The sequence below is a fragment of the Caretta caretta genome, chromosome 1 (assembly GCF_965140235.1).
Source record: "Caretta caretta isolate rCarCar2 chromosome 1, rCarCar1.hap1, whole genome shotgun sequence".
Taxonomy (NCBI): domain Eukaryota; kingdom Metazoa; phylum Chordata; order Testudines; family Cheloniidae; genus Caretta; species Caretta caretta.
This window is the reverse complement of record NC_134206.1, coordinates 69,623,682-69,639,868: the sequence shown is the minus strand read 5'-3', so window position 1 is coordinate 69,639,868 and position 16,187 is coordinate 69,623,682.

Here is a 16,187-nt window from a genome sequence, read left to right as displayed (position 1 = left end):
AAAAGAAGTTTCCAAGAAGTGGAAGATTGGACAAATGACCAGGGAAGAGTATAAAAATATTGCTTGGACATGCCAGAGAGAAATCAGGAAGGCCAAATCACACCTGGAGCTGCAGCTAGCAAGAAATGTTTAGAGTAACAAGAAGGGTTTCTTCAGGTATGTTGGCAACAAGAAGAAAGCCAAGGAAAGTGTGGGCCCCTTACTGAATGAGGGAGGCAACCTAGTGACAGAGGATGTGGAAAAAGCTAATGTTCTCAATGCTTTTTTTGCCTCTGTCTTCACGAACAAGGTCAGCTCCCAGACTGCTGTGCTGGGCAACACAGCATGGGGAGTAGGTGGCCAGCCCTCTGTGGAGAAAGAAGTGGTTAGGGACTATTTAGAAAAGCTGGACGTGCACAAGTCCATGGGGCCGGATGCATTGCATCCGAGAGTGCTGAAGGAGTTGGCGGATGTGATTGCAGAGCCATTGGCCATTGTCTTGGAAAACTCATGGCGATCGGGGGAAGTCCCGGACGACTGGAAAAAGGCTATTGTAGTGCCCATCTTTAAAAAAGGGAAGAAGGAGGATCCTGGGAACTACGGGCCAGTCAGCCTCACCTCAGTCCCCGGAAAAATCATGGAGCAGGTCCTCAAGGAATCAATCCTGAAGCACTTACACGAGAGGAAAGTGATCAGGAACAGTCAGCATGGATTCACCAAGGGAAGGTCATGCCTGACTAATCTAATCACCTTCTATGATGAGATTACTGGTTCTGTGGATGAAGGGAAAGCAGTGGATGTATTGTATCTTGACTTTAGCAAAGCTTTTGACACTGTATCCCACAGTATTCTTGTCAGCAAGTGAAAGAAGTATTAGCTGGATGAATGCACTGTAAGGTAGGTAGAAAGTTGGCTAGATTGTCGGGCTCAACGGGTAGTGATCAATGGCTCCATGTCTAGTTGGCAGCCGGTATCAAGTGGAGTGCCCCAAGGGTCTGTCCTGGGTCCGGTGTTGTTCAATATCTTCATAAATGATCTGGAGGATGGTGTGGATTGCACTCTCAGCAAATTTGCGGATGACACTAAACTGGGAGGAGTGGTAGATATGGTGGCAGGTAGGAATAGGATACAGAGGGACCTATACAAATTGGAGGATTGGGCCAAAAGAAATCTGATGAGGTTCAAGAAGGATAAGTGCAGAGTCCTGCACTTAGGACAGAAGAATCCAATGCACCGCTACAGACTAGGGACCGAATGGCTAGGCAGCAGTTCTGTGGAAAAGGACCTAGGCTGACAGTGGACGAGAAGCTGGATATGAGTCAGCAGTGTGCCCTTGTTGCCAAGAAGGCCAATGGCATCTTGGGATGTATAAGTAGGGGCATAGCCAGCAGATCGAGGGACGTGATCGTTCCCCTCTATTCGACATTGGTGAGGCCTCATCTGGAGTACTGTGTCCAGTTTTGGGCCCCACACTACAAGAAGGATGTGGAAAAATTGGAGAGAGTCCAGCGAAGGGCAACAAAAATGATTAGGGGTCTGGAACACATGACTTATGAGGAGAGGCTGAGGGAACTGGGATTGTTAAGTCTGCGGAAGAGAAGAATGAGGGGGGATTTGATATCTGCTTTCAACTCCCTGAGAGGTGGTTCCAAAGAGGATGGTTCTAGACTATTCTCCGTGGTAGCAGATGACAAAACAAGGAGTAATGGTCTCAAGTTGCAGTGGGGGAGGTTTAGGTTGGATATTAGGAAAAACTTTTTCACTAGGAGGGTGGTGAAACACTGGAACGCGTTACCTAGGGAGGTGATAGAATTTCCTTCCTTAGAAGTTTTTAAGGTCAGGCTTGACAAAGCCCTGGCTGGGATGATTTAATTGGGGATTGGTCTTGCTTTGAGCAGGGGGTTGGACTAGATGACCTCCTGAGGTCCCTTCCAACCCTGATATTCTATGATTCTATGCTTTGCTAAATAAAGTTATACCTGATTTCACAATAAACATACCTAAATGCTGTATGTTAAGCAGAGTGGTCATCTCAGGTGGAATTGGTAAGCTGAGGTATACTGTTTCCTTAGAAGCAGCAAATCTGTGAACATTGTGAGCATCCAGTAGACCTGGACATCCCAGGGAGATGCTCAGAGGGCTCCATGGTTGAAGTGTGTCTATCGCTAACCTGTAAAGAGACAGCAAGGCCTGTGGGATGTAGAGGAGAGTGCTTGTATTGCCTGTGGCTAGTGCAGTCAGGGAGTTGACTCCCAACAGTCCAGGCATTCTCATGCTAACTGCAGGTCGTAGTGAAGTGCCTCGTTACCTTGGGTACCCTGAGGAAGCATCACATTCTCTCTTATAGAGTTTTCCATTTTTATTAACTCAATATCAGTTAAAAGAAAAGGAGTACTTGTGGCACCTTAGAGACTAACCAATTTATTTGAGCATGAGCTTTCGTGAGCTCACGATAGCTCATGCTCAAATAAATTGGTTAGTCTCTAAGGTGCCACAAGTACTCATTTTCTTTTTGCGAATACAGACTAACACGGCTGTTCCTCTGAAACCTGTCAATATCAGTTGTTATTACATAGTATAGCATTATGTAGCATTTCCATGCAGAGGACACACCAATTTCATGAGCAATTGACAAACTCTATTTCCAGTTTAAAATATATTAATGCAAATAAGTTGGTCTGAATGCTTTGAAAACAAATTTGAAACCAAAACTATTGGTTTGAAGTCCATTTGCCATGAAAAATGTATGTTTCCTTTTTTTAGGAATGCTCTGTGCAGATGTAATTTACCTTGGAAGCAGGTAGATACTGTGGTGACAGATGCTATAAAATAAAAGAAAAGACCTTTAGATTAGGTGAGAGAGAGAAAGATAGTAGTTGACCCCTAGTGCAAAGGTAACCACAACTGAGACTTCTGTTCTTTTCCCTTCTGTAATTATAAGCGATTTTGTGTGGGGTTGCTTGGCTGTTTGGTTTTTAAATCTAGTCTTTCTTTCATCTTGCTATGAATCTATAAATTTACATAATCTTCTAATAAAAAACAAGACTATGGGTAAAATTTTCAAAAGCATCAAAGTGACTTCAGAGCTTAAGACTCATTTTCAAAACTGACTTAGGCAGTTAGGAGTTTCACTGACTTTTACTGAGAATTAGATTCCTAAGTACTTAAGTCACTTTAGAAAATTGATTGTAGGCTGCTAAGTCACTTAGGTGCTTTGGAAAATGTACCATAAGCCTTTTACTGCTTTTTAGCCTGTAATTTACTTCTGATATTTTCATGTTGGGATATAACCAAGCTAGGTGGAGGATGAGATGAAATTCATTGTTGACAAATGCAGGGAGATGCATGCAAGAAGAAATAAGTTCTGTCTGTTTTTTTTAAGTTGATACATGTTTTATCACTAGGAATAGAAACGGGGATGTGTGACAATGAAGCTGCTTGGACCCACCTTAAATAAGCCACCTTTGCAAAGCTTAGCAGGAGATAAAACTTTCATTTATTTACCTCAACCTTATGTCTGGTTGTCCACAAAAGAGCTGCCAATTTGTACTTCCCATTTCAGACACATTGTTTTGTTCTTGTGTGTGAGTGGAAATGAAATTGAAACATCTGCTTTCATTTAACAACTTACATAACAACTTTTTATGCCGAAACATCCTTATTTACCATCAGCTATATCAGTGATGTCAGCCCAGGTCTGGGAAAATGTCTTTGGATGCTTCTGTAAAGCAGAAGGAAGCAAAAAATATGTGCAGATCCTCTAAAAATAATCTTATCTACCTTAGAGTAGGCATCTATCACAGTGATATGTAAACACTTTATAGCAGCTGTCTTTTTTACAACATTACGTACCGATGTCATAATAAACTGGAAAAATATTGTGATTACTTTTTACTCACTAATTTTTTAACCTACAAGATTAGACATGATCTGTTTAATTTTACAGTCACTAGAACACTATACAAGTGCTTGCCAAGCACTTATTTTATTTTTTCTGGTCACTGGGGTGATAGAGGCTTTTTATTCCCCACCTGATTGCCAAATTATTGCACCAGCAAATTGTCGAAGTCAATGTGCACAATCAGTTGAAAATGAGGAAGAATCAGAAATATCTTGTTTTTTTGTATTCTTTAGTACTGAGACACACTGGACCCTAAGGACTGGTCTACACTAATGAGGTAAGTTACGCTAGTAACTGAAGTCAAGATATCTTAGGTCGATTTACAGTGGCATCTACACTGCACTCTGTCAATGGGAGACGCTGTCCCATCGACATAGCTTCTGCGACTGGGGGAGATGGAATACAGAGGTCGATGGGAGAGCATTCTCCCATTGACTTGTTGTGTCTTCACCAGACCCTCTAAAATGACACTGCTGCATCGATCACAGCTTGTCAATTGAGCCCATAGTGTAGACATGGCCTTAGATTAATTTAGTGTATGAGAATGAGGTGACTGACATAATTATTATTGTTCATACTGCAGTAGTGCTGAGAAATGCCAATCAGGATTGGGGCCCCATTATGATAGGCACTGTATACACATAACAAAAGGATGGTCCCTGCCCCAAAAGCTTACAATCTAAAGGTATGTCTACACTGGAACTGGAGGTGTAATCTCCATCTGAGGTGGACATACCTGCACTAGCTCTGTTTGACCTAGCATGTTAAAATAGAAGTGTAACCATGGTGGCACAAGCAGTGGGACAGGCTAGCCGCCCTGAGTATGTACCTAGCGTTTCAGGCAGGACTGTAGTCAGGGAAGTTAGCCTGTCCTGCTGCTCATGCCACCACAGCTACATTGCTATTTTAAGTGCACTAGCCACCCAATCTGGAAATAGCACCTCCAGCTCCAGTGTAGACCCTGAGTATATGATGAGAGACAATAGGTGAATACAACAAATGGAGGGGAACAAAAGGTAACAGTGAGATGATTATACTAGTGTACCAGCTGCTAGACTTACTATATCTCAGTATAAAAGCAGGTTAGACCTATCTCAACAACAAAAGTTTTCTAGTCAAGCATCCACACTCACATGGCATCCGTGCTATAAGTGTCTGTAGAGAGGTCAGGTATTTAAGAGGTATGGTCTTCTCCAGCTCCTGGGTAAGACACATAGCTGAGAAACGGTGAGGGAAGCCACTTCCCATGCTGGCTATGCTGTAACACATCTGAGGATAAAGCGAATAATTCTGTCCCCAACACTCTTATTCTGGCATTTTTCAGAAGTATCACATTCATTTCAAATTTAAAAGAAACAAAGAAAATCCAGTACAACTCTGTGCTGGCCATTTGTCAGACTTTTTATTAATTTTTTTTACGTTTGTTTCTGTTCTGTATAATGGACTAAGAAATACAGCCATAAGTATCTCTGCCTGCCCTCCAGGTCTCATTAATCTGAAGGAGATAACCTCATTTAGGATTCACTTTTAAGCAGTTTTTTCAAAATATCTCCCCTCTCATGATGAGAGATTTTTCAGTGAAAACACATTTCAGGACAAATATAAAAAAATGACTGCCTATATGTATATATAGAAACATTTGTGTGAATCTATGACATGAAAAACTTTCATTTACCCATGCAAAATGATTAACTGCATTCATACATAGAATCATAGAATATCAGGGTTGGAAGGGACCTCAGGAGATCATCAAGTCCAACCCCCTGCTCAAAAGCAGGACCCATCCCCAATTAAATCATCCCAGCCAGGGCTTTGTCAAGCCTGACCTTAAAAACTTCTAAGGAAGGAGATTCCACCACCTCCCTAGGCAACGCATTCCAGTGTTTCACCACCCTCCTAGTGAAAAAGTTTTTCCTAATATCCAACCTAAACCTCCCCCACTGCAACTTGAGACCATTACTCCTTGTCCTGTCCTCTTCCACCACCGAGAATAGTCTAGAACCATCCTCTCTGGAACCACCTCTCAGGTAGTTGAAAGCAGCTATCAAATCCCCCCTCATTCTTCTCTTCCGCAGACTAAACAATCCCAGTTCCCTCAGCCTCTCCTCATAAGTCATGTGTTCCAGTCCCCTAATCATTTTTGTTGCCCTTCGCTGGACTCTCTCCAATTTATCCACATCCTTCTTGTAGTGTGGGGCCCAAAACTGGACACGGTACTCCAGATGAGGCCTCACCAATGTCGAATAGAGGGGAACGATCACGTCCCTCGATCTGCTGGCTATGCCCCTACTTATACATCCCAAAATGCCATTGGCCTTCTTGGCAACAAGGGCACACTGCTGACTCATATCCAGCTTCTCGTCCACTGTCACCCCTAGGTCCTTTTCCGCAGAACTGCTGCCTAGCCATTCGGTCCCTAGTCTGTAGCTGTGCATTGGGTTCTTCCGTCCTAAGTGCAGGACCCTGCACTTATCCTTATTGAACCTCATCAGATTTCTTTTGGCCCAATCCTCCAATTTGTCTAGGTCCCTCTGTATCCTATCCCTGCCCTCCAGCGTATCTACCACTCCTCCCAGTTTAGTATCATCCACAAATTTGCTGAGAGTGCAATCCACACCATCCTCCAGATCATTTATGAAGATATTGAACAACACCGGACCCAGGACTGACCCTTGGGGCACTCCACTTGACACCGGCTGCCAACTAGACATGGAGCCATTGATCACTACCCGTTGAGCCCGACAATCTAGCCAACTTTCTACCCACTTATAGTGCATTCATCCAGCCCGTACTTCTTTAACTTGCTGACAAGAATACTGTGGGAGACAGTGTCAAAAGCTTTGCTAAAGTCAAGATACAATACATCCATGGCTTTCCCTTCATCCACAGAACCAGTAATCTCATCATAGAAGGTGATTAGATTAGTCAGGCATGACCTTCCCTTGGTGAATCCATGCTGACTGTTCCTGATCACTTTCCTCTCATGTAAGTGCTTCAGGATTGATTCTTTGAGGACCTGCTCCATGTCTATTTCTGCATGCAACAGAGGATTTTATGCATATAATGGATGCTTGTCTAGGCTTTGCATTCACGATGTAGGTGCCTGCTTTTGAAATATTGGTTCCTAAAATCACCTTCACTTTTAAATCACCCTTGTTCAAATTGACAAAGCCCTCCTGCTAGGGCCCCAGTTTCACCTCCTCCACACATCCCTCTGGTTTATCACCCTAATGTGAGTTATAGGAATATACTGTCAGTTCTGTGGTTGCTTTTATTTTGGGACAACAGCATAAAACCTGATAAATATACTCCTGGGTGAATTCTGCACTACTGCACAATGCAGAATTTGTGCAGAATTAATGGTCTGTGCAGAATTTCATCCCCCCCCCACAAAAAAAATAGGCTGCCGAGTTGCTGGCTGCCATTAGGGGCCACTGGACCTAGCAGAGTCCAGCTCCCCAGATCACAAATAGAAGACCGTGCCGGGGGAGGGGAAGGAAGCTGGAGGATTCCAAGCAGCTACATTTCCTGGCATGCCCTGAAGGAAGGAGGTGACATGCAGGAAACTCCATACAGGTCCAGGATTCAGCATCAGGCTGTTTCTCCCTCTGGATCCCTGGGCTCTGGGGGGAGAGGCTGTGAATGTGTGGGCTGGGAGATGCCCAGCTGTGCTCTAAGAGTAGGGGATGCTGATGTCTGGGCTGGGGTTAGGGTTGCCAACTTTCTAATTGCACAAAACTGAACACCCTTGTCCCACTCCCGTCCCATCCCTTCCCTGAGGCCCTTCCCCACCCCTTGCTCTCCCTTACCCTCACTTTCACCAAGTTGGTGAGGGGGTGAGGGCTCTGGCTGGGGGTGTGGGCTCTGGGGATGGGCTGGGGATGAAGGGTTTGGAGTGCAGGAGGGGGGTCCAGGCTGGGGCTGAGGGGTTTGGAGTGCGGAAAGGGGGGTCTTGGCTGGGGCAGGGGGTTGGGGTGTAGAAGGGGGTGAGGGCTCTGGGGTGGGGCCAGGGATGAGGGGTTTGGGAGTGCAGGAGGGTGCTTTGGGCTGGGGCAGGGGGTTGGAGTGTGGGAGAGAGTGAGGGCTCCAGCTGGGGGTTTGAACTCTGGGGTTGGGCCAGGAATGAGGTGTTTGGGGTGTAGGAGGGGGCTCCCGGTGGAGGCAGGGGTTGGGGTGCAGGAAGGGGTCAGGGTGCAGTCTCCATCCGGGAGGAGCTTACCTCAGGCAGCTCCCAGTCAGCAGCACAGAGGAGCTAAGGCAGGCTCCCTGCCTGCCCTGGCTCCTCATGGCTCCTGGAAGCACTGACATGTCCAGCTCCTAGGCAGAGGGGTCAGGAGGCTCTGCACACTGCCCATGCCCACAGGCACCACCCCAGCAGCTCCCGTTGACCATGGTTTCCAGCCAATGGGAGCTGTGGAGCTGGTGTTCGGGCAGGGACAGCACATGGAGCCCCCATGGCCACCCATGCGCCTAAGAGCCAGATGTCGGCACTTCTGGGAGTCACACAGAGCCAGGGCTTAGCCTGCCTTAGCCCCACCATGCCGCTGACCGGAACCGTCAGGGTCCCTTTCTGATTGGGCATTCCGGTAAAAAAAAGGAAACCTGGCAACCCTAACTGGGGGGGGAGGTGCCCTGCCACTGGGATCTGAGGGAGTAGGGTGCAAGTGTCTGGGCCAGGGGGCACCCCACAGCTAGTTCCTGGGGGGTATGGAGTGCAGGCGTCTGGCCCCCCAGCTGGGCTCTGGCAGGGAGGGGACAGAGAAACTGGAACTGGGTTGTCATAGGGGTTTCTTTAACTTTCTACTCCTGGGGGAATTTTTTTTGTCTGTACTGTTACAGACATAGCTGCTGACAAGTATTATGAAATAAATTACCAAAATAATTGAAACTGGCATGATTATACAGCGTTATTTTGACAAATAAAATATGCAGAATTTTCCGGAGTTTTAAAATATTGTGACAGAATTTTAATTTTTGGTGCCAATTTTTTAATTTTTTGGCACAGAATTCCACCAAGAGTATAAATAACACCATGTTAGTGTTAAATGCCAAAGAGAGATCAGGAATAATAGAAGAGTTCTTGAGCCAGATCTTCCACTTTAGTAAATAGGAATAGGTCTGTTTCTAGCCAATCTGTTATTTAGACCCCACCCCCCAAAAAAAATCCTTAGCCTTTTTCCCACTTAGCAACGTTCTTTTTTCTCTCCCCCACATTATCTCATGACCTGTCCGCCGTGAGACTTTTTAGTTACAGAAGACATATCGTCTAGTAGTTGCAAAAGTTACTGTAAGTGATGGATTAAACTAAAGTCAAGAAACTTACATGCATTTAAAAAAAAAAGATAGTCACTGATCTTTCTCTTTTTTCCATGCACTCAAGAGACACAGCTATCTTCCATTTTTGATCTTGAAGTTTACAGGATTAAAAATAACTGAAGAAAAATTCCTTTATCTTACTGCCTCTGTACTTCATTATTTAAGATAATGGAACTTCTATCAATTTTACCATTTCATTCAACTATTCTTGTTAATTTTCCTAGTACATTATACTGAAAGGCTCTTCTAAGGAAATACTTATGCCTCTTCTAATATATGCCAGTGTGATCACCGAGAATATATAAGATAAATAGTGGCACCCCAAAAAGATAACAGTGAAGTTCAAGAAATGGTTGTATATATAAGCTAATTACCTGGGCCTTTACAACCTTAACATATTTATATTATGGGCATTTCTTGCTTACCAAAACTTCCATTCAGTCACTGAGAGTTTTGGTCTTATGCTGATTTTGTTCTGCATGTAAAAATAAGGAGTAGGTGCAATGAATAATTGGAACCACAGTGAAAAGTTTACCCATTTAAATCCTACAATTTTTCTGTCGTGTATGGAACTTTAAGAACTGTGGTGTCTGTGTTTTATTATTGAACATTTAAGATCCAGAACATGCTTCACAGAACAATTCAAAAGGTTGGAAACAGTTGCAACTGTAGTTAAAGACGATACCTAAAAATAAAGTGGGACTGGATATAGCTTTTCAAAAAATGGTCTCTGTCATTGGCTAATTTGCTCATTTTGCTGTTGTTATTTTAACCCAATTAAAACAATCAGTAAATTAAAGGACATGACTGGCTGACTGGATTTTGGGGGACAATAAAATCACCATCACATTTTTCAATTAACCAAACATTCTTTTGGTACAGTACCTCCCAACTCCTCAGACAGATAATCTCTTTAGACAAAAGAATGTTAATAGTTAAGTCAGTGGTATGACTCTGATAGGAAATTTTACATTGCTTATCACTGCAAAATACAAAGGATGTGAGAAAATTCAGTGGAGAAGGGATCTGGAAATAAGGTGTAAGAAAAATACTTTTCAAAAAGGATGTGGATGCTGAATAGCGCATTTGTAGTGCTAATCAACACATATTATGCTTAGGTATTTAAACAATACGTTGGTTAGAAACTATTGTGATTACTTACTGAGTCAGAGCCCTTCCCTTATACAATGCTGGAAAGATGTTTCTATACACTGATTATCCTTGAAAAGGAGCCATATTTTACATTTCTTTTTTATTTAAAAAAAAACACACTGTGTAACAATAATATAGCAGCAACTTTAGGCAAAGTTTTAAAAACTGGGGATGGGGTGGGGGGAAACACATATGATAAAAAGTGAACAAAATATTTCCCTATGTCAGACCATAATTACTACCAATTAGAGATGTCTACTTAAACTGAATATATCAAGAGCCTATTTATATTCTTACGTCATTATCAGCTGGGTCCATGGAAATCTTGACTGTACGATACAAACTTAGCAACCCATCACTCTTTCCTTGACACAGGCTCAGCCTTGCCTGTGGCCTACCCCAAATGTTGGTAATATGGCAACTTAATTATATTAGTGACCCTAGCTGCAGGGAATTAGGAAGGATTACACATATAGAGCTGAGAATTCAGCCTAGCAGGAGACACTCCAGAGAAAGCAGATCTCTACTGCAGATAGAAGAACCTGAAGGCTCAAGTACCTGTGGGTGGGAACCCTGAGATAGGGCTTAAATAGGCAGGAAGTCAGGTAGTAGAACCCACAGGAAACAGCTTAGGCTCCTGTGGAGGAAGCACTGAACTAGGGCAGACAGGGAGCAGGGAGATCTCTAGAGAAGCTGCCAGAGACCATGGGGAAGGGTGGCAGTGAGGAAAAACCTGCTAAGACAACGAAGAACAAAGGAAGAACTCTGCAGGAGCAGGTTAGGTTCCTGTGGGAAAGCCCAGAGTTAGGGTCAGTAAAAGCACTTCAGTGGAGTTCAGGGGTGGAATGCTGATTAGTTCACCAAACAATGGAGAAGCCAGAGACCTGAGAACCAAAGGGAGGCTGTGTTAAGCACAGGCTACAAGGAAGAAGCATTAGAGGGCTTAGTTGTAGAAAGGAGCAAACAGCAGCATATCTGAAGAACCAAATCTATCTGTTTAATACAGTGTCCATGGACCAGAACTGAGAGTAGAGGGTTGGCCTGGGTTCCTTTACTAGCCCCTGAGGAAGAGGCATGCAAGCCCAACTGCTGGAGCAGATCAGTGTCCTGGGAGGGAGTCCCTGAGGAAAGGCCAGTAAGAACACTTCAGTGGAGCCCAAGAGGGGTGGAAGAATTATTACTTGAATGTTCACTTGGACTTTCAGTTGGACATTTTAGATATGTCTATACTACATGCTGCGCAAAGGCTACGGGCCAGGTTTGATCCCAGCTCACCCCCACAACACACACACACACACACGTGTTCCATCCACAAACAAATCAGTCTGACCTGGATCCTAAGACGCTGCGTGGGGGAGATAAGATCCTGAGTCCCATCATACCTTGTCATTTTTCAGTGTGGATGCATCTCAAGCCACAGGATGAGTCAGAAGGTCTGTGTAGTGCAGCATGGACAAGTTAGCATGGCTGTGAGACCCAGGTCCAGCAGTTATAAACCCAGGTTTATAATGCAGTGTGGCTGTTCAAACACAGGCTTGGAAACACAGCCCAAAAGCCCGGGTCCCACAGACCTCGGTTTACAATGCAGCCTAGACATACCCTTTGTTACTCCAGAACAGAACTGAACTTTGTTACTTGTCCGGAAGGCCGAAACATGGAAGATCCAGGGAAAGGCAGATGACCAACAGGAGGCACTGAAGAGAAGGACTCCTTGCAGCAATGTGCCCTGACAGAAGGGGGTGCTACAGATGATGAGTACACTACCTTACATTTCTCTTACAGGAAGAATGAGGAAAATGCATGGAAACAGATCGAACTTCATATCACTCTACTTTTCTCCTTTCTCCCCAACTCTTTCTCATTCTCTCCATTCTTTCTTAGTTATACTCCCTCTAAACGTCTGCATCTGATTCAAGAAATATAACAATATTCGCTTTAGTTAATATAGGTGTCATAAATATAAAGGGAAGGGTAAACACCTTTAAAATCCCTCATGGCCAGAGGAAAAATCCTTTCACCTGTAAAGGGTTAAGAAGCTAGGATAACCTCGCTGGCACCTGACCAAAATGACCAATGAGGAGACAAGATACTTTCAAAAGCTGGGAGGAGGGAGAAAAACAAAGGGTCTGTGTCTGTCTGTGTGATGCTTTTGCCAGGGACAGAACAGGAATGGAGTCTTAGAACTTTGTAAGTAATCTAGATAGGTATGCATTAGATTATGATTTCTTTAAATGGCTGAGAAATTAAGTTGTGCTGAATAGAATGAATATTCCTGTCTGTGTGTCTTTTTGTAACTTAAGGTTTTGCCTAGAGGGATTCTCTATGTTTTGAATCTGATTACCCTGTAAGGTATTTACCATCCTGATTTTACAGAGGTGATTCTTTTTACTGTTTCTTCTATTAAAATGTTTCTTTTCAAGAACTGAATGCTTTTTTCATTGTTCTAAGATCCAAGGGTTTGGGTTTGTGGTCACCTATGCAAGGGTTGGGAGGATTTTGGGGGGAAAGACGTTTCCAAACAACGTTTTCCCAATAAACCCAGATAAACGTTTGATGGTGGCAGTGGAAGTCCAAGGGCAAAGGGTAAAATAGTTTGTACCTTGGGGAAGCTTTAACCTAAGCTGGTAAAAGTAAGCTTAGGAGGTTTTCATGCAGGTCCCCACATCTGTACCCTAGAGTTCAGAGTGGGGAAGGAACCTTGACAATAGGCAAAAAATTTTTTTTTAAATGGAAGTGTATTTAGGTACCAAAAGGAATGGCTCAGTTCTCAAAAGCAGTTCCTGTTGACAACACACACATGTGGAAATTATTTTCTGGTTCTTTTCAAGATTTCAGTTCAGCAGAAATTGTTGATCAGTTCTGATCAAAATCTGGGGAGACTGAGTCACAGGACCCAATTCTCACCCAGAGATGTATACAAAACAGCCATTGATTTCACTGAGAGTTGTATGGATGTATGTGAATGATGGATAAGATATGGTTTTGTGGAAGGCTTCTAGAACCCTCTAATAACCGTGACTTCCATCTGACTAGAGACAAAAGCATTCAGAAGTGAGAAGTTCAAGGAATTACCTAATACCAGAGACAGGCAAAGGAGGTGGTGACTGGATCAGAATTGGGTTTAGGATAGAGTTTGGTGTTCAGAGTCAAGGTCAAATTAGGGCTAGATATCACAGATTTTCAGGGCAGGGATTGTCTCTCTCTTCTCAGAGGGGTAGCCGTGTTAGTCTGTCCAGCAAAAACAACACATGCATCTGATGAAGTGGGTGTTACCCCACGAAAGCTTATGCTTAGAAATAAATTTGTTAGTCTCTAAGGTGCCACAAGGACTCCTCATTGTTCTCCCTGTTCTGTGTTTGCACCAAGCACAGTGGGGTCCTGGTCCATGGCTGAGGCTTCTAGGTGCTCCCATGATACAAATAATATCATCATCTTGGCTTTTACAGCACGAAATCTCAAGCACAGCTCTCAGACACTTAGGTCCAACCTGAAAAATCTCACTAGCTTGGCTAATTCATGAGATTTCTACCCATAGGTGGGGGATAATATGGAAACTGCACAATTACATGCTCTGACTGTATTTTTATCTAGATGTTACGACCCTTATTTCCCACCAAAAGTGGAACATTGAATGTCCTCTTTGTGATTCTAGCCCTTAGTGACTATAAGCAGAGGTGATTAAGGTTTTGTGGGGCACTGGGCCGCAAGTGGGGGAACCCCTCCCCACACCTTCCACCTGTGGTCCTGCCCCCATTCCACCCCTTTCACCTGTGGCCCCACCCACAGCCTCACACCATTCTGCCCCTTCCCCCCACAGCCCCGCCCCTATTCTACCCACAGTCCTGCCCCCCCATTACACCTGCCCCCCATTTGCTCTTTTATACCCCCCCCCCACTGCAGCCCCAAGTCTGGAGAAGCTCTGTCCTCTCGCCAGGGCCCAGGGCTGCCGCGGAGAGTGAGAGCTCCCCCAGCCCTGAGGCCATGGAAGGGAGCCAGAGCTCCTCCAGGTCCAGGCCACAGCTGGGGTCAGGGTGCTGGGGCTTCCCTGCTCCTCCAGCCTAGTGCTGCTGCCAGGGAGCAGGGTCGGGACGCAGTGGCTTCCCCCGCCCCACCCTGGCACTTTTCTGCTGGGGACAGGATGCCCATTTTTCCAGGGCCCCCCAGTTGGCCGGGGCCCGTGGGCCCATTGGCTAATCCACCACTGATTAGGACTATAAGGACTATATAGGATTATAAGTAGGACAATACTTGTGGATAGGGTATGGGATTGGCAGTCAGGAAAACTAGGTATTATTCTCAGGTATGGCACTGAGTTGTTCCATAGGTCACTTAGGGCCAGAGTCTGAAACTCTTATCCCTGCTGAATAGCATCTCATTCCACAAGCAGTTCCACTGATTTCAATGTAATTATTTGCAGGGTAAAGTACTCAGCATAAGCAAGAACTTCAGAATATAGCCCTTAATCTCTCTGTCTCTCATTTTACCAACCCATAAAGCAGGGTTGGTATTATTATTTACCCACCTTAGTCGAGCAGTTTGAGATCTAAGCAAGAAAAATGCGAAGTATTATTAATCCAAAAAATGACTCCATCCACTACACCTCTAGCATTACTGTGCCCTCTAACACCATGATGTGGTTGGTATCTGCTCACACCAACGGAGAGAAAACAGTGCCACCACTAACAGCACTTCCCACAGAACCCAAGTTTTGCTTTTGATCACCCATCCAAATATAGACTTGATTTAAGTTTACTGAGCTTATGACGTAGGATAGGGTAGCAGTGCAGGGTGGTTATGGGCTTAGGATAATTATTCCCTCCTGACAACACCTGCAGTCCCGCAGTTACCCTATTAGAGTGACACCTGAAACAGCACATACATATGCTAAACTAATCACAAGGCATTGCGTTACTTTTCATCTCTTGGAGATCTAAAATTTCAAACACACTTTTAATGAATCATTAAGTCTAAGTACCTTCATCCATACCATTTACGTGTTATAAAAGCTAGCGTTTAAAAAAATTAAATTTAAAATAAGCCTTTTACATTTATTCTCTTTAATTGTTAGAGTGGTTCAAACATAAAAAGACAATTTGCTACTCAAAAAAGTATTTTGTTGCATTTTGTCACAGCTGTGGGTGTTTAGAAAAGTGTGCTTTGTGGAAAAGCACATGTCTTTTAGGGAAGAAAATGGCAATAGGTTCACCAGCCTAGTGAGAGCTTAATTATAGTTCCTTGCTGGTACTTTAAAATATACCCACTTCCACTTCTACTTCACTGCTGCAGAGCAGCAGCAGGAATGGGCATATTTTAAAGTGACAGGTATAAAAAATAATGTTCTCCCACATCTATTTGACTTCACCTTACCAGCAGCCGAATATCACTGCTGGCCACGTGAAAGCAGGTGAGGAGGTAGCAGCTTGTTTGCCAGAGTTTGAACCTTTCACAAAACAGCTTGCTGGGATTCTGATTTTTAATACATTTAACCTGCAGTCAGTGTGTTTTAATATCCAATCTTTTTTAAGTTCGCAAATTAAATCCCAATGCACTTACCCACAGTTTTATAAATGGGACCAAGGGGTGACATTTACCATTAACAGAGATTGAATCCTCCTACCCCCCATAAGGTTAAAGCAAAATTCTTTCCACTAAAACAAGGACCATGTATATTTTATGCACCAATATCTCCCATTCCTGAACAACAAATAACTTGTTCTTGAATCCCATTCCCTGAGGCAAGGACAAAAAAGCTAGTTACTGCTAGGCTATGGGATTCAGGTATCATTGTGCCAGCAGAACTCAACAGAGCAAACGGTAGCTGATGAAGTGCTGCTTTATG